Below are 14808 nucleotides of genomic sequence, written 5' to 3'. Positions count from 1 at the left end.
AAGGGTGTAGATTTTTTTCCCCCAGTAGAACCTTATTTTTTACAGTCTATGAGTAGAACACAGCCACAGGATTTTTGAAGGGCGCTAGCCCCTCCTATATACAGGTTTAATGTTTGTTTTTAGTTCAATGTTCGTTTTACATCATTATGTTGTAAGATGATAAGAGCGCCCCTCACTTCACACGGGTGTGATTTAAAAAAAATAAAAAAAATTAGAAGGCTTTTGAGGGGCGCTAGCCCCTCCTATAGCCTATACAGCTTTTTGTCCTAGTAAGTAGTACGGTATTACAAAGTATTACAAATGATTTTTATTTTTATGTCCACAGACCGGAAGTTGGATGCTTTCTAAACTTCTAAAGAGTAGATGACGAAACCCAACTTCCTGGATGACTGATGACGATATGAACAACACAATGACAACATGAACATCATCATCACACTCACACACGTGTTTTGGGAAGCTGCGCATAGTTTTGGTGAGTTTTCACCCACTCCCAAAAAACAAGTAAGTCCCACCTCTTCAGGGTAGTGTATGATTTGAGGTTGCTCTTGTTTGTTTGTTTGTTTGTTTGTTGTGTGTGTGTGTGTGTGTGTGTGTGTGTGTGTGTGTGTGTGTGTGTGTGTGTGTGTGTGTGTGTGTGTGTGTGTGTGTGTGTGTGAGAGTGTGAGAGCTACGTTTCCTAACCACCTGCCACTGGGAAGTACATGTATAGTGGCCCACTATACCAAGACATCAGACTGATTGATTTATTGATTGATTGATGAAATGTATTAACAGATTGGAGAATTACAGTACATTTCTCAAAACAAAACCACCTGCCACTGGGAAGTACAGGTATAGTGGCCCACTGTACCAAGACATCAGATTGATTGATTGATTGATTGATTGATTGATTGATTGATTGATTGATTGATTGATGAAATTTATTAACAGATTGGAGAATTACATTTCTCAAAACAAAACTGTTAACTGTGGACGACACCATAAAGCATTACACTTGTTTACAATAGGGCCCACCATGTTCAATTCATCATAACAATTAGAGACGTACAAATATACTCTATAGCAAAAAAACAGGAAATCATCATAGAGGAGGTAAAAAAAGGAAAGAAACAAACATACAGTGAGGGGGAAAAGGGTCGGTGGAGGATTTTTCCGGGGGCCAGTTTCGAATTACGGCCGTCCGTAGGTGCCCTTTGAGAGCGGTTTTGAAGGAGTCAAGGGATTTGCATGTCTTAATGACTGTTGGTAGGGCGTTCCACATTTTGGTGGCATAGTATAGTATAGGAGCGGAAATAATTTAGTCCCTTGTTTGTGCCGAATCTGGGTTGCACATGGTTAGTTGCGCTCCCTCTGGTGTTATGGGTGTGGACTTCGTTGACATTAAGGAAGTATTTTGACAGGTACATGGGTATCTTGGTGCTGTATCGAAACTTGTGGACCAGACCCATTGCAAGATGCTGTACTCTGTCGTCAACCCTAAGCCATTCCAGTCTGTCAAAATGTGCAGGGGTGAGGTGGGTTCGAGGAGTGAGGCCATGTAGTAACCCGACCAGTTTGTTTTGGGAAGTCTGGAGCCTTGTCTTAAGGGCCTTTGAGGTGCTGTGGTACCAAGAGGTGCATGCATAGTCGTAGCCTTGGCTCCTGTTAGGGTCTATGCCTCCCAGGGTCTTCAAGGTGTTTTTGTTGACCAGTGAGGAGATCCTGTATAGGAATCTTGTTCTTTGGTTGACTTTTATTGATTACGTTGGTGGCCATTTTATCACCGGAAAGATTTGCCTCCAGGATGGAACCTAGGTAGGTCTTTTCGTGTGATAATATTGTCACCCACTCCAGCCTGGCTGAGATTACTATTTGAACCAAAGAGAATGGATTCAGTTTTTCCCAGATGTAAAGATAGTTTGTTATCAGCGAGCCAGGTGCAGATTCTACCAAGCTCAGAGCTGAGGGCCTTTTCAACCTGCAGTTTGTTCCTGTCCGAGACCAGCAGTGCTGAGTCATCTGCAAACAGGAACAAGTTGCAGTCACAAGCTGATGTCATGTCATTAACATATATTATGAACAGTAAAGTCCCTAGTATGCTTCCTTGTGGAACGCCACAGCTCACTGGGAGGGGTGGGGGACAGTGTTCTGTTCATTGGGAGAAATACAACAATGTGCAAACACAGCAGCAAGATTTGTGAATTGTTGCGACAAAAGAAGGTTAGCCAATGGAATACAACCACCCTAAGGACTACCATCTGTACCAAGTAGCCTAGACCTTTAAACACATCTTAAAGGACCACTTCAGCACTTTTCAACCTAGCTTCATATAATAGGTCCTCACTAATAATCATGATAAAATGACAAAAAAAAATTCTACTCCGTCTGTGTCTCATATTTGTGGGTATTTCAGAAACCCGTCTACCAGTGACATCATCGTTAGCCAGATTTATTTTTAAAGATTTCTTTACAAAAATGTTTAGATTTGTATTATCGTGAGAACGATGGCTTCCATTTTCGCATTGCAACTTGCCAGGACTAGAAAGCCTGCAGTTTCTATTAGCTTGGATTCCCCATCAATGATGTACCCTCTCCAACTGTATATACTGTTTTTATTATATGTTGACACTTGCTTTGGCAATGTAAACGTATGTTTTCTCATGCCAATAAAGCTCCATTGAAGTGTGTGTGATGGGAGACCAGTGTTTGTGCCAAGTTTGGTGCAGATGCGTTGCTATCCACAAGAGGGCACACCATGCCATTAATATACTATACTGTACATTCAGTGATCTAATCAGAAAGCACTGTAGCATAGCCTATGAGTGAGCAAATTGGTCCTTTGATGAGAGACAACGGCTTTAAAGTTGGCAGTGCAAAGCTCCTTTACCAGGACATTGGTTCCTAATTGTAACCGATCTATGATCATTACAATTGGTGTGAGACAAGCAGGCAAGGAGGGAGGAAGGGAGATTATTTCACCCCTACACTAAGGATGGATGATGTAAACGAAATCAAATGTCACACTATTTTGAGCCAAACAAGTGCCTGTTAAAAAAAATTTTAGATCGTAATATTGTCTCAATAGTATCATTATTATTGTGGGATGTCCATTGATTCTTTCACAATTAATTTACACAGTTATATTAAACAAGTAAGACGCCTTAATATAGGCGAGAGCGACCGCAGGGCGGAGCCATTCTCCCGGAATAATGTCACTTAATTATGTCAGCACTGTCATAGAAGTTTCATTTTAAATTGTCTCATATAAGCAGGGGGGCACATTATTATTTTGGGCTAGTACTCAAAGGAAAATCATTAGGCTACTATAACTAAGTAGGTAAAGCTAAATAATATAACGGCTAGAACCATCAGGTAAATTCATAAAACCTTTAACCGAGGGGTCCCTATATTTTGGGCACAGTATTTTATTAGCTAAAAGTTGTTGTTTTTTTTGCTAATGCAGCAGATATATTGCCCAGCCCTCCCCTACATCATCTCTGAATGCTATATAGAGTCTGGAACTACACCTGAAATCCGAGCATGGAAGCTGGCATTTCCGTTCATATATTAAAGGACCTATAACATAAAATTCTACTTTTTCAATTTCTTTTGTGTTTTTGGGGCTGCCATATGTGTTTTCTATCCCCACAAATAACCAATTTTGAACAATCAGGCTTTCATATCATATGGTGCTTTAATGGAAATTGCTCTCAGGAACAGCTCAACTGATTTTGTCCTCATCGTGATGTCATCAATGTCACCCTACTTTGTATAATTCCTCCTCTTCTTCAGTCTTCAGTTCCAAATTTGCATTTCCACTTTGTTTACAATGTCCACCATTGTTGATTTTCCAAGCTCAAAACAAGCCTGGTTTCATCTAGCATCAGTATTATAATGACTCAAATATTAAATAATCTGCATATCAGCAGCCCCATTACCTCAGTACATTGTGGTACTGCAGCTAAAACTGCTTTCAAAGTCCAGAAAAAAATGACAAGGACTGGTTATATCAGAGATTGAGGCTCAAACCATTAGAAACTAGAAAAAGTGCCCTTCTGGGCACAGGTCTCCACCAGGAGGATAGGAGTGTGTGTGATGTTTGGCAAAATGTTTAGGAGTAATATAATCGTGTGTGTGTGTGTGTGTGTGTGTGTGTGTGTGTGTGTGTGTGTGTGTGTGTGTGTGTGTGTGTGTGTGTGTGTGTGTGTGTGTGTGTGTGTGTGTGTGTGTGTGTGTGTGTGTGTGTGAGAGACACGGCTTGGCCTGTTGTAGCGCCACCATGAGGCTGATTTGAAAACTGAAAAGTGGCATTTCTTCCTCAGCCTAGTGGGAATATGCATGCACAGTTTCACCGCAATCGGACGCTGTGTTGAGTAGTTGTGGCAATTTGTACAAAACGGGTACAAAGCGGGCTACTCCTGAAAAGTTTAGAAGCCAATCGTAGGCAATGAAGGTGGATTATGAGAAATCAAACAAACCCGTCTTGATCACATTACTATGGAGAGCATGTGTACCGATTTGTGTGAAATTTGGATAACATCTGAAGGAGTAATATTAGAAAATATGTTTTACATATGTCGGCCTCCTGGTGGTGTTATAAAGAGCAGATGTGAAAAATTCCAGGCAAAGTTTTTTCCTTGGCCTCTAGGGAGTTGGCATACAAAGTTATCCACAAATCCGTGCAGTTGGAGGTAAAAACACTTTTCGGCCAGTTATAGTGCCACCATGAGGCTGAGTTGAAAATGTTCACGTGGCATTTCTTCCTCGGCCTAGTGGGAATGTGCGTGCGCAATTTCACGGAAATCACACGATGTGTTCATGATTTGCAGCATTTTGTTTGAAACTGAGCACTCCTGCGAACTTTGGAAGCCAATCTTAGCCAATCAGGATGGAGTCTGAGAAATCTGAAAGACCCGTTTCGTTGAATGGCTCTAGAGAGACTGTGTACCAATTTGCGTGATGTTTGGACAAAATCTGTAGGTGTACTGTCCAAAAACTTGTTTTGCACAAAGCGGCCTCCTGGTGGCGCTATAACAGGCCGTTCTGGAAATTTTGGGGCAGAATTTTGGGGCATTGTTGGCATCCAGGGAGTGTGTGTGCAAAATTTGGCATCGACCGGGTTAACGGTGCTGGAGATTAGCTGTTCACAGACGGACGGACACACGGACGGACACACGGACGGACGGACGGACACACGGACGGACGGACGGACACACGGACGGACGGACGGAGTGCAAAACATACTCTCTCCCCAAACATACTCTCTCCCCATGCCTTCGGCCTGGCGGAGACAATAACTTTGAGGGACATAGACAATATGATATTACATATTAAAAGCAGTTTTAAAATGCATGTTATTTGTACTTTAAAATTAAAATTTTTACATTTTATTTTTTAAAGGGACACTTAACCCTTTTTGCAAAAAATGTTAATGACGTTTAGAAGACCTTAGAACACTTTCCTGGGGGTCTTTATGTGTGTAATATGTGTGTAATATGTGTAATATGTGACGTAACGTCATAGTGTCTGAGCAAATAGACGTGTCTATTTTACGTCATGATGATGTACGATGATAAGAGCCGAAGAGCGCCCCTCATTCACAGGTGTGATTTTTCTCTCTCCGATGAACTATACTGTACACTTGTGTTCAGGAGGAGTTACGTATATTATGACTTGTACAAAATATTGTTCGTTTATTAAACGAACAATATCGTTTATTAAAGTAGTAACACTTTACATCAGGGTCCTCCATTTTCAATTCATCACAACATTAAAAGACGTACAAATATACACTTCTATGAAAAACAGGTAATCATACAAAGTAAGTAAAAAAAGGGAAAAAACGTACGTAGAAATGTACAGTGACTTACAGTATGGGAAAAAGGGGTGGGTTGGCTGTGGACTCGTTTCGAATTAGGTGCTCTTTGAGAGCGGTTTTGAAGGAGTCAAGGGATTAAAGCTAATCACCATACCTATGAGGCTGGTCGGTGAAATGCTGCATCTCCATGTTACAGTACAGCACATGCATGCACAGAGGAGCTGAACATCAACAAATTGGCATTATTTCAGGCTAGGTCACAATGATCTGGCTGGCCACATGTTTTTGTTTCCAATGCCTTTTTCCACAAATCCTGGTTAAAGTACTGTGTATTATTACTTGAGTGGTTGGAATCAATTTGCTCTTTATTCTTCAAAAAATATATTGCATATGATTCATTTTTATTTTATTTTTTTGTAGTCCTATAAATCCGTTCCTGGAAAAATGGAGGTGTTGGATGGCATATGAGGCAGTGATTCTCTGCTCACTGCTTCAAACTGACGTTGACAACCGAGGATAATTTAATATGTACTGTGCAATGCTGCTGCTGAGGTGACAAAACAGAACAACAAAACATAACTTAAAGCGCAGAGAATCTCCAGTATGACATTGACAATGTATCATGGAGATGCAGCCAGACCAAAGCGCACCCCCCCCCCCCCCCCCCCCCCCCCCACACACACACACACACAGACACATACCATATAGTGACATACTGTTAGTCTACGCTGTAACAAGGTACTTCTCTACCTCTCTCTTTCCGCCAGAACTGTCGTCTCCTAACAAGGTATATACGTATGCACTCACAGCTGCTCCTGCAGCATCGGAGCCTAAATGAGGACTACCTGGTGGAGGAGATCAGAGAGACTGAACTGACAACAGCTGCATGCATGGAGCCCAGGTACATCAATGCTCGTTCAGTTGTACACCGTATCCTTCCAGCCGTATGAAAGACAGACGCTTTTTATTTTATATTATTTATTTATTCATATATATATATATATATCTTTTTTTCTAAGATCAATCACGGTACTTGCATACAGTAGCTGTGCGCCATCTCTCATGGCATAGCGATGTTGAGGATGGCTGGCTCACACTAGCAGTCTGCCAGGCTCTTCACACTTACACTTACCCCCACGGCGTGGTAGCGTCCTCGTCTCACATCGCATGCATATCCGCATCCGTTTGTTCATTCACAGGGAAGGCGTTAGTGACACCTAGATGAGTCATAGTGGCTAGTGTCTAAGCAGGCCACAGTGGAAGTCAGAAACCCCTACCACCCTTCTGTTCCTTGCCTTTGGGCATTACTCATAGTCTTACCACACACCCTCACACTCACTATACGGATACTTGCATACTGTAAACACAAAACAGACACACACACACACACACACATGCACACATGCACACACTCACACACCATCTGCGTTCAGTCAGATGCCCACCAGATGCGCTGGGCACCACGTGACGGAGCAGATGTTTCTTTGGTAGTAGGTTGTTGGTGGAGGCTGGAGTGTGGATCTCTGGGATGATATTAATCATCACACTAAGGACCTGTTCCATGCAGGGCAGTGAGTTTTTTTTTAATGATTTTCAAACATCCTAAAAGACGTCCTGGACAGCTTATCCAAACGCTGTGTTCAGACATTGACTATGATCTCAGTTTTAATGTCCAAGTAAAAAGAGTTGTTAAAACGTGCTTCTACTAACTCAGAGCCATCGCAAAAATCACGTCCTTACTGTCATCTGCTGATTTAGATACATGTATTTATCACTTCCCATCTAGATGATTGTAATGGTGTGTGGTATACTGTGTACACGTTTAACCCACAAATCCATTTCCCGCATGGAACTGGTTAAAAATGCCGCTGCCAAGCTTCTGACCAATACTAAAAAGAAAACATACCCATTTGGGGGTCCGTACGCTTTTCCGACCCGCCAATAGTCCGACAACCATTAGTCTGAATTTTGTCTGACTATTAATTTCCAACAGTCCGACATGACATTAGACAGACAAAGTTCGGGCAATACTCCGAAAACCATAGGTCAGACAATGCATTGGTTAGACCAAGCAATAGTCAGACACGGGAAACTTTGAGAGAGAGAAGGGGAACATTTTCGTAACCGCTTATCCCCAGTATTTCTTCTTAATGTAACTGCATCGAATAAAATATGGTTTTGTACGGAGGCATCACGGACACGGTCGGTCAGGGAGAGAAGGATGAGGCTGGCTAGGCACCCAAAACTGATGGCGAGCAAACTGACAATGTAGGAGCCAACCCCAGGCATGCTATAGAAGGGGAAGGAGGGGCGCCACCTAAGACAACGCAGTGTGACAGCGGAGCTAGCAACACGCATAGTTCTGGACCCTGATACCGGATAGGAGGGAATGGAGGCAGGGACGCCACTGACCATTTGGTTGCCCTACGCATGATATGTTTGTGCGAAGTGTCCTAGGAAAACAAATCTCGCGGCCCGCACACAATGCTGGGGCCACCCGACCTTTATAGCCCTTTTTCTCAGAATTGGATTGAACAACGCAACAATGTTAGCGGCTCAATACAAAATTCCAGTTACTGCACGGTTAAAATGTCAATGCATCTAAAAACTCTTAAATATACAATGATCATTAGTATTAGCGGATTTTGGCTAAATATTGTTTTTGGGGAAAATTATTATGAGGATCGTCTTAGCGTATTTTGTTTCCCCCCTCGGCGTGTTGCCATACGCACAGTGCATACTGTGCGTCAGTTTCGCACAGTGCACAGTATGCACTGTTTCGCACAGTGCATACTGTGCGTATGCCTAGCGGCGGTACTGAATGGAGGGCAGTGATCCAGGGCTCCCGAGTTGGTGTCGGGTCGGCTAGTCCATACCTTGCATTGCACTTGAATTACATTGTTCAAGGACAAGTGCAGGGAAGGACACCGTGGCTGTCTTGAGGATGGCTCACAAATCAGAATGTTCATGGGCATCCATCATGTGACCTATCTTCAGTCAAATTTATGTAGTTTGATTACATTCTAGGTCTATCATCAATCATTTAACTACTTTAAACCCGGCGTCTATATTTTGGGCATGTCATTATGACCACAACCTTTTAACAACAAAATAAATAGCAGATATACAAGTAACAACACATGCATGTTTGCGTTTTGAGCTTGTACACCAGTTACTGTAGCACGACATTGTCATTCTACAAAGTACACAATGGGGCTTAAGCATTTCATGAATGACATAACAGTCGAATCCAAGTCAATGTCGCCTGGCACTTCACTAGCCATGACTCATGTTCTAACGACTTGATGAATAATTATGGTGTTAATTGCAGAGCAAGCAGGTGGCACAGGTGTGTGTGTGTGTGTGTGTGTGTGTGTGTGTGTGTGTGTGTGTGTGTGTGTGTGTGTGTGTGTGTGTGTGTGTGTGTGTGTGTGTGTGTGTGTGTGTGTGTGTGTGTGTGTGTGTGTGTGTGTGTGTGTGTGTGTGTGTGTGTGTGTGTGTGTGTGTGTGTGTGTGTGTGCATGCCCTTGTTTTCACATGTCCGCGTCACGCACATGCACGCCCCGCCCGATGGTGCACAGGATGCAACACCTGGAGCTTGTTTCCTCATTACGATCACTGTCTCCAAGGTGATAGCCAATTAGACAAGCTGAACCTGGCTCTGAGGGCCTATTAGGGCGAGATCAGATACACTTCATCCTTCACCTGCAAATTGCTTTTGGGGTAATGAAATATCCTTGGACTTTTAGAGATTAGCCAATGCCATATTCATTTGTCTGTTGCCACGATGATTTTACAGTGTAGATTGAGGTCCCAGAGATAAAAAAACAAACTGGTATGCATCAAATGGTCTGTTGCCTAATCTAATGCATGGGGGTCCTTCAAATTCAAAAGGTTGAGAATCACTGCTAAATATTCAGTATAGTGTTATATGTATTTCTAATTCCTGCCTGGTGAAGGTCTTGTGACAGAAATGCACCTACCGGTATGTAAATGATAAATGGTGCGTTTATATAGCACCTTCAGCCAAGGCACTTTACATAGATTGTGCATTGCATACACACATTCATACACCAATAGCGGAGGAAACAAAGCAAGGCATGCACAATTTGTGCAGGTGAGCAGGTTTGTGCAGCACAAACCTGCTCATTGGGAGCAGTTCAGCATCAACTAACTCTAGGTAGGGCTGGGCAGGGCAGGGGTGGGCAACTTTGACGATGGAGAGGGACACTTTATTTCCACACTCACTCCAGATGGGCCACAAATTGCATATTCCTGTCATAGCAAAAATCTACAAATCTACAAGCTCAAAGCGTGTTGCACTGCGGCGCGTTTTGAGCTTGTAGATCAGCTATTTTTGCTATATTTGAATTCAAATACCTTTTTATTTATTTTCAAATGGTTAGTTATTGGTATGTTAACTTTATGAACTAAATACAAATACATTTGACATAAAAAAATACAATAACATTTTAATACTAGTCATTAAGCTACATATACAGCCTGAAGTAATTAAAGCGGGTCATGTTTGCATGTTTGGAATTGTAACAGCTGAAATATATAATTATTCAGATATTAACCTGTGGGACGCATTAAGTGATGGTGGGGGCTGCATGTGGCCTCCGGGCGGCCAGCTGCCCATGTATGCTCTAGGCCAGGGGATCGAACTAGGAACCTTCTGATTCCCAAGCGGCTGCTCTAGTACCCTTGAGCCACTGTCCGCCCGTTAATGTTAATAAAAGCGAAGACGGTGTGCACGACCTGTTCATTTTTTCAAAACGATCAATTGTAAAATAAATAACGTTCAATATTTTCTCATTCCCTGCACCGGGCCATGTTTCCTGTCTGCCATAGCAGAGTGGAATTCTACTCTCTAGTAATGATATTGCCAGGGAGGCTGGTGTACCGATTCACCTTGCGGTGTAGTGTTGAGTCTCCTTTGCGCTTGACTGTGTCCCTCTGTGCTTACAGCTATCTATCAGTTTCATAGCATGCAATCTGCATCCTCGCATCCTCCCGCTGCCCGCCCACCAGTGCTGTAACTGGTGTGTGTGTGTGTGTGTGTGTGTGTGTGTGTGTGTGTGTGTGTGTGTGTGTGTGTGTGTGTGTGTGTGTGTGTGTGTGTGTGTGTGTGTGTGTGTGTGTGTGTGTGTGTGTCAGTCAATGTGTACTGTATACACACACACACACACACACACACCTATATCCCCACACACGAGTGCAAGCTCATTTTAGCACATGCAGGAGTGTCTGTGTGCATGCGCTTACGTGCGTGCGTGTGAAGATTCTCTGCTCCCCCTCTACCCAAGGGGAGCTCCTCCTAGGCATGCACACACACACACACACACACACACACACACACACACACACACACACACACACACACACACACACACACACACACAAAATCACCCACTGCAGTGCTGCCCTTGTTGGGGTATGGGAGGGTGCTTGCCCCCTGGCTGGCTGGATGCTGGTGATTGTTCATGGAGAGGGGTGGTGATGGAGATACTGAACGGAGAAGGGGGGTGGTGGTGGTGGGGGCTTCTTCATACATTTTTATGACCACATATATATAAGGTCAGTATAGTGTGCTATCGTTACTAGGCAACACTGCGACCCTGAGTTGGATTGAGTTGTGAAGCTGAAAAAGTCAGATATTCCACCTTCTTATTGAAGCAGCACTCCGGTTCTGCCGCGTGCGTCTGTTAACAAGCGTCCTGTCTCCGCACGCTGTGGTCAGTGTCAAGGCTGAGGGGCCGCGTTAACTGGTCGATTAACTAGAGGCACCGGAATAATTAGAGGGGGCCATTGATTATGTTGTCACGTTGTTATCGTGCTGTCGTCAGAGTGTTGTGCTCTCACGATACACAAATACCAGAGACGGCTTGATGATGATGGTGGTGATGATGACGACGATGATGAAAAATAATGGTTGTGGTGTTTGATTATTTATTTTTAATGATCCGGTTCGTGTGGGGATACGGTAGAGTCCGTGGGTGTATTGATTTTTCTTGTTTTCTTCTTTTCGGTTTTCAAGCTGAGAAAGGGGAGACCATGCAGGCACAGGCAAGCAAGAAAGACAAATCACAGAGACCCACCCACCTCTCGCTTATCTCCCACCCTCCACTCATGCTCACCTCCTTCCCTCTCCCTCTCTCTTTCTCCCAGGCTCGTTTCTCTCAGTCTCTTCAACCCCTTCCCTATTTCACCAATATATTTTTTTCTCTCTCGCTTTTCTTTTTTGGTTTCCATCCTCTCCTCTCATTCTGTCCCCTTCAGCGTCCTAGTTTAGCACGTCAAGGTTGACTACAGATACAGATATGCTCCTCTGTACCTTAGGGCTAACCAATGGGAAGCCGGCTGGGACTGGTGTAGCAGGCTGGGGCGTTGGTGTCATGAAATGGTAGACAGAGAGACACAGAGAGAGAGGGAGAGTGAAAGAAGGAAGGGGGGGGGGGGGCAGAGAGAGAGAGAGAGAGTGAGTGAGAGAGAGAGAGAGAGAGGGAGAGTGAAAGAAGGAAGGGGGGGGGGGGGGGGGGGGGCAGAGAGAGAGCGAGAGAGAGAGAGAGAGAGAGAGAGGTTACTAGAGTGGCTGATTTCTTAAAGGGTGAAGGGTGAAATGGCTGGAAAGACAAAATTATGCATTCTGTAGAAGCTTAGCATCTGATCACAGGAGGGGGTTGTTTGGAAAGCACAGCTACTGTAGTAGGTGAAATATAGGACATTTTGATTGTATCAAAGTGTGTTTTAGCATGGAGCATAATATACTGTATAGGTCTCAGGCCAGTGGGTAATCAAATCACTAACGCTAGCAGTGTTGACGTACTGACGTGCTCCATTGTTTTCTATATAGCCTTCTGCCTTATAGGTCGGCGACAGCATGATTGGGTGACCCCGGCAACTGCCACATTATTTAGCATCTAACCTCTTTCAACCCGGCGTTCCTAATTTTAGGCATGTCATTATAGGTGAAATACAAGTAAAAACTATAAATAACTAGAAAAAGTGCCCTTCTGGGCACAGGTCTCCACCAGGAGGATAGGAGTGTGAGTGTGAATGTTTGGCAAAATGTTCAGGAGCAATATAATGTGTGTGTGCGTGTGTGTGACGTGGCTTGGCCTGTTGTAGCGCCACCATGAGGCTGATTTGAAAACTGTCAAGTGGCATTTCTTCCAAAGCCTAGTGGGAATATGCATGCACAGTTTCACCACAATCGGACGCTGCGTTGAGTAGTTGTGACGATTTGTACAAAACGGGTACAAAGCGGGCTACTCCTGAAAAGTTTAGAAGCCAATCGTAGCCAATGAGGGTGGATTATGAGAAATCAAACAAACCCGTCTTGATCACATGACTATGGAGAGCATGTGTACCGATTTGCGTGAAATTTGGATAAAATCTGAAGGAGTAATATTAGAAAATGTGTTTTACATATGTCGGCCTCCTGGTGGCGCTATAAAGAGCAGATGTGAAAAATTCCAGGCAAAGGTTTTTCCTTGGCCTCTAGGGAGTTGGCATACAAAGTTATCCACAGATCCGTGCAGTGGGAATGTGCGTGCACAATTTCACGGAAATCACACAATGTGTTCATGATTTGCAGCATTTTGTTTGAAACTGAGCACTCCTGCTTGCTTTGGAAGCCAATCTTAGCCAATCAGGATGGAGTCTGAGAAATCTGAAAGACACGTTTCGTTGAATGGCTCTAGAGAGACTGTGTACCAATTTGCGTGATGTTTGGACAAAATCTGTAGGTGTACTGTCCGAAAACTTGTTTTGCACAAAGCGGCCTCCTGGTGGCGCTATAACAGGCCGTTCTGGAAATGTTGGGGCAGAGGTTCATTGTTGGCATCCAGGGAGTGTGTGTGCAAAATTTGGCATCGACCAGGTTAACGGTGCCGGAGATTAGCTGATCACAGACGGACGGACGGACGGACGGACGGACGGACGGACGGATGGACGGACGGACGGAGTGCAAAACATACTCTCGTAAATGTAAATGTTCCCTTCATTGTCAATGGCGTTTACAAAACAAACAAGACAAACATTAAACCTGTGTATAGGAGGGGCTGGCGCCCCTCAAAAAAACACATAAAACTAGAAAAAGTGCCCTTCCGGGCACAGGTCTCCACCAATGTGTGTGATGTTTGGCAAAATGTGTAGGAGTAATATATAAACGTGTGTGTGTGTGTGTGTGTGTGTGTGTGTGTGTGAGACGCGGCTTGGCCTGTTGTAGCGCCACCATGAGGCTGATTCGAAAACTGTCAAGTGGCATTTCTTCCTCAGCCTAGTGGGAATATGCATGCACAGTTTCACCGCAATCGGACGCTGCGTTGAGTAGTTGTGGCGATTTGTACAAAACGGGTACAAAGCAGGCTACTCCTGAAAAGTTTAGAAGCCAATCGTAGCCAATGAGGGTGGATTATGATAAATCAAACAAACCCGTCTTGATCACATGACTATGGAGAACATGTGTACTGATTTGCGTGAAATTTGGATAAAATCTGAAGGAGTAATATTAGAAAATGTGTTTTACATATGTCGGCCTCCTGGTGGCGCTATAAAGAGCAGATGTGAAAAATTCCAGGCAAATGTTTTTCCTTGGCCTCTAGGGAGTTGGCATACAAAGTTATCCACAGATCCATGCAGTTAGAGGTAAAAACACTTTTCGGCCAGTTATAGCGCCACCATGAGGCTGAGTTGAAAATGTTCATGTGGCATTTCTTCCTCGGCCTAGTGGGAATGTGCGTGCACAATTTCACGGAAATCACACAATGTGTTCATGATTTGCAGCATTTTGTTTGAAACTGAGCACTCCTGCTTGCTTTGGAAGCCAATCTTAGCCAATCAGGATGGAGTCTGAGAAATCTGAAAGACACGTTTCGTTGAATGGCTCTAGAGAGACTGTGTACCAATTTGCGTGATGTTTGGACAAAATCTGTAGGTGTACTGTCCGAAAACTTGTTTTGCACAAAGCGGCCTCCTGGTGGCGCTATAACAGGCCGTTCTGG

This window comes from Electrona antarctica (assembly GCF_951216825.1).
Source record: "Electrona antarctica genome assembly, chromosome: 11".
Lineage (NCBI taxonomy): Eukaryota > Metazoa > Chordata > Actinopteri > Myctophiformes > Myctophidae > Electrona > Electrona antarctica.
Note: the sequence above shows the minus strand (reverse complement) of the source record.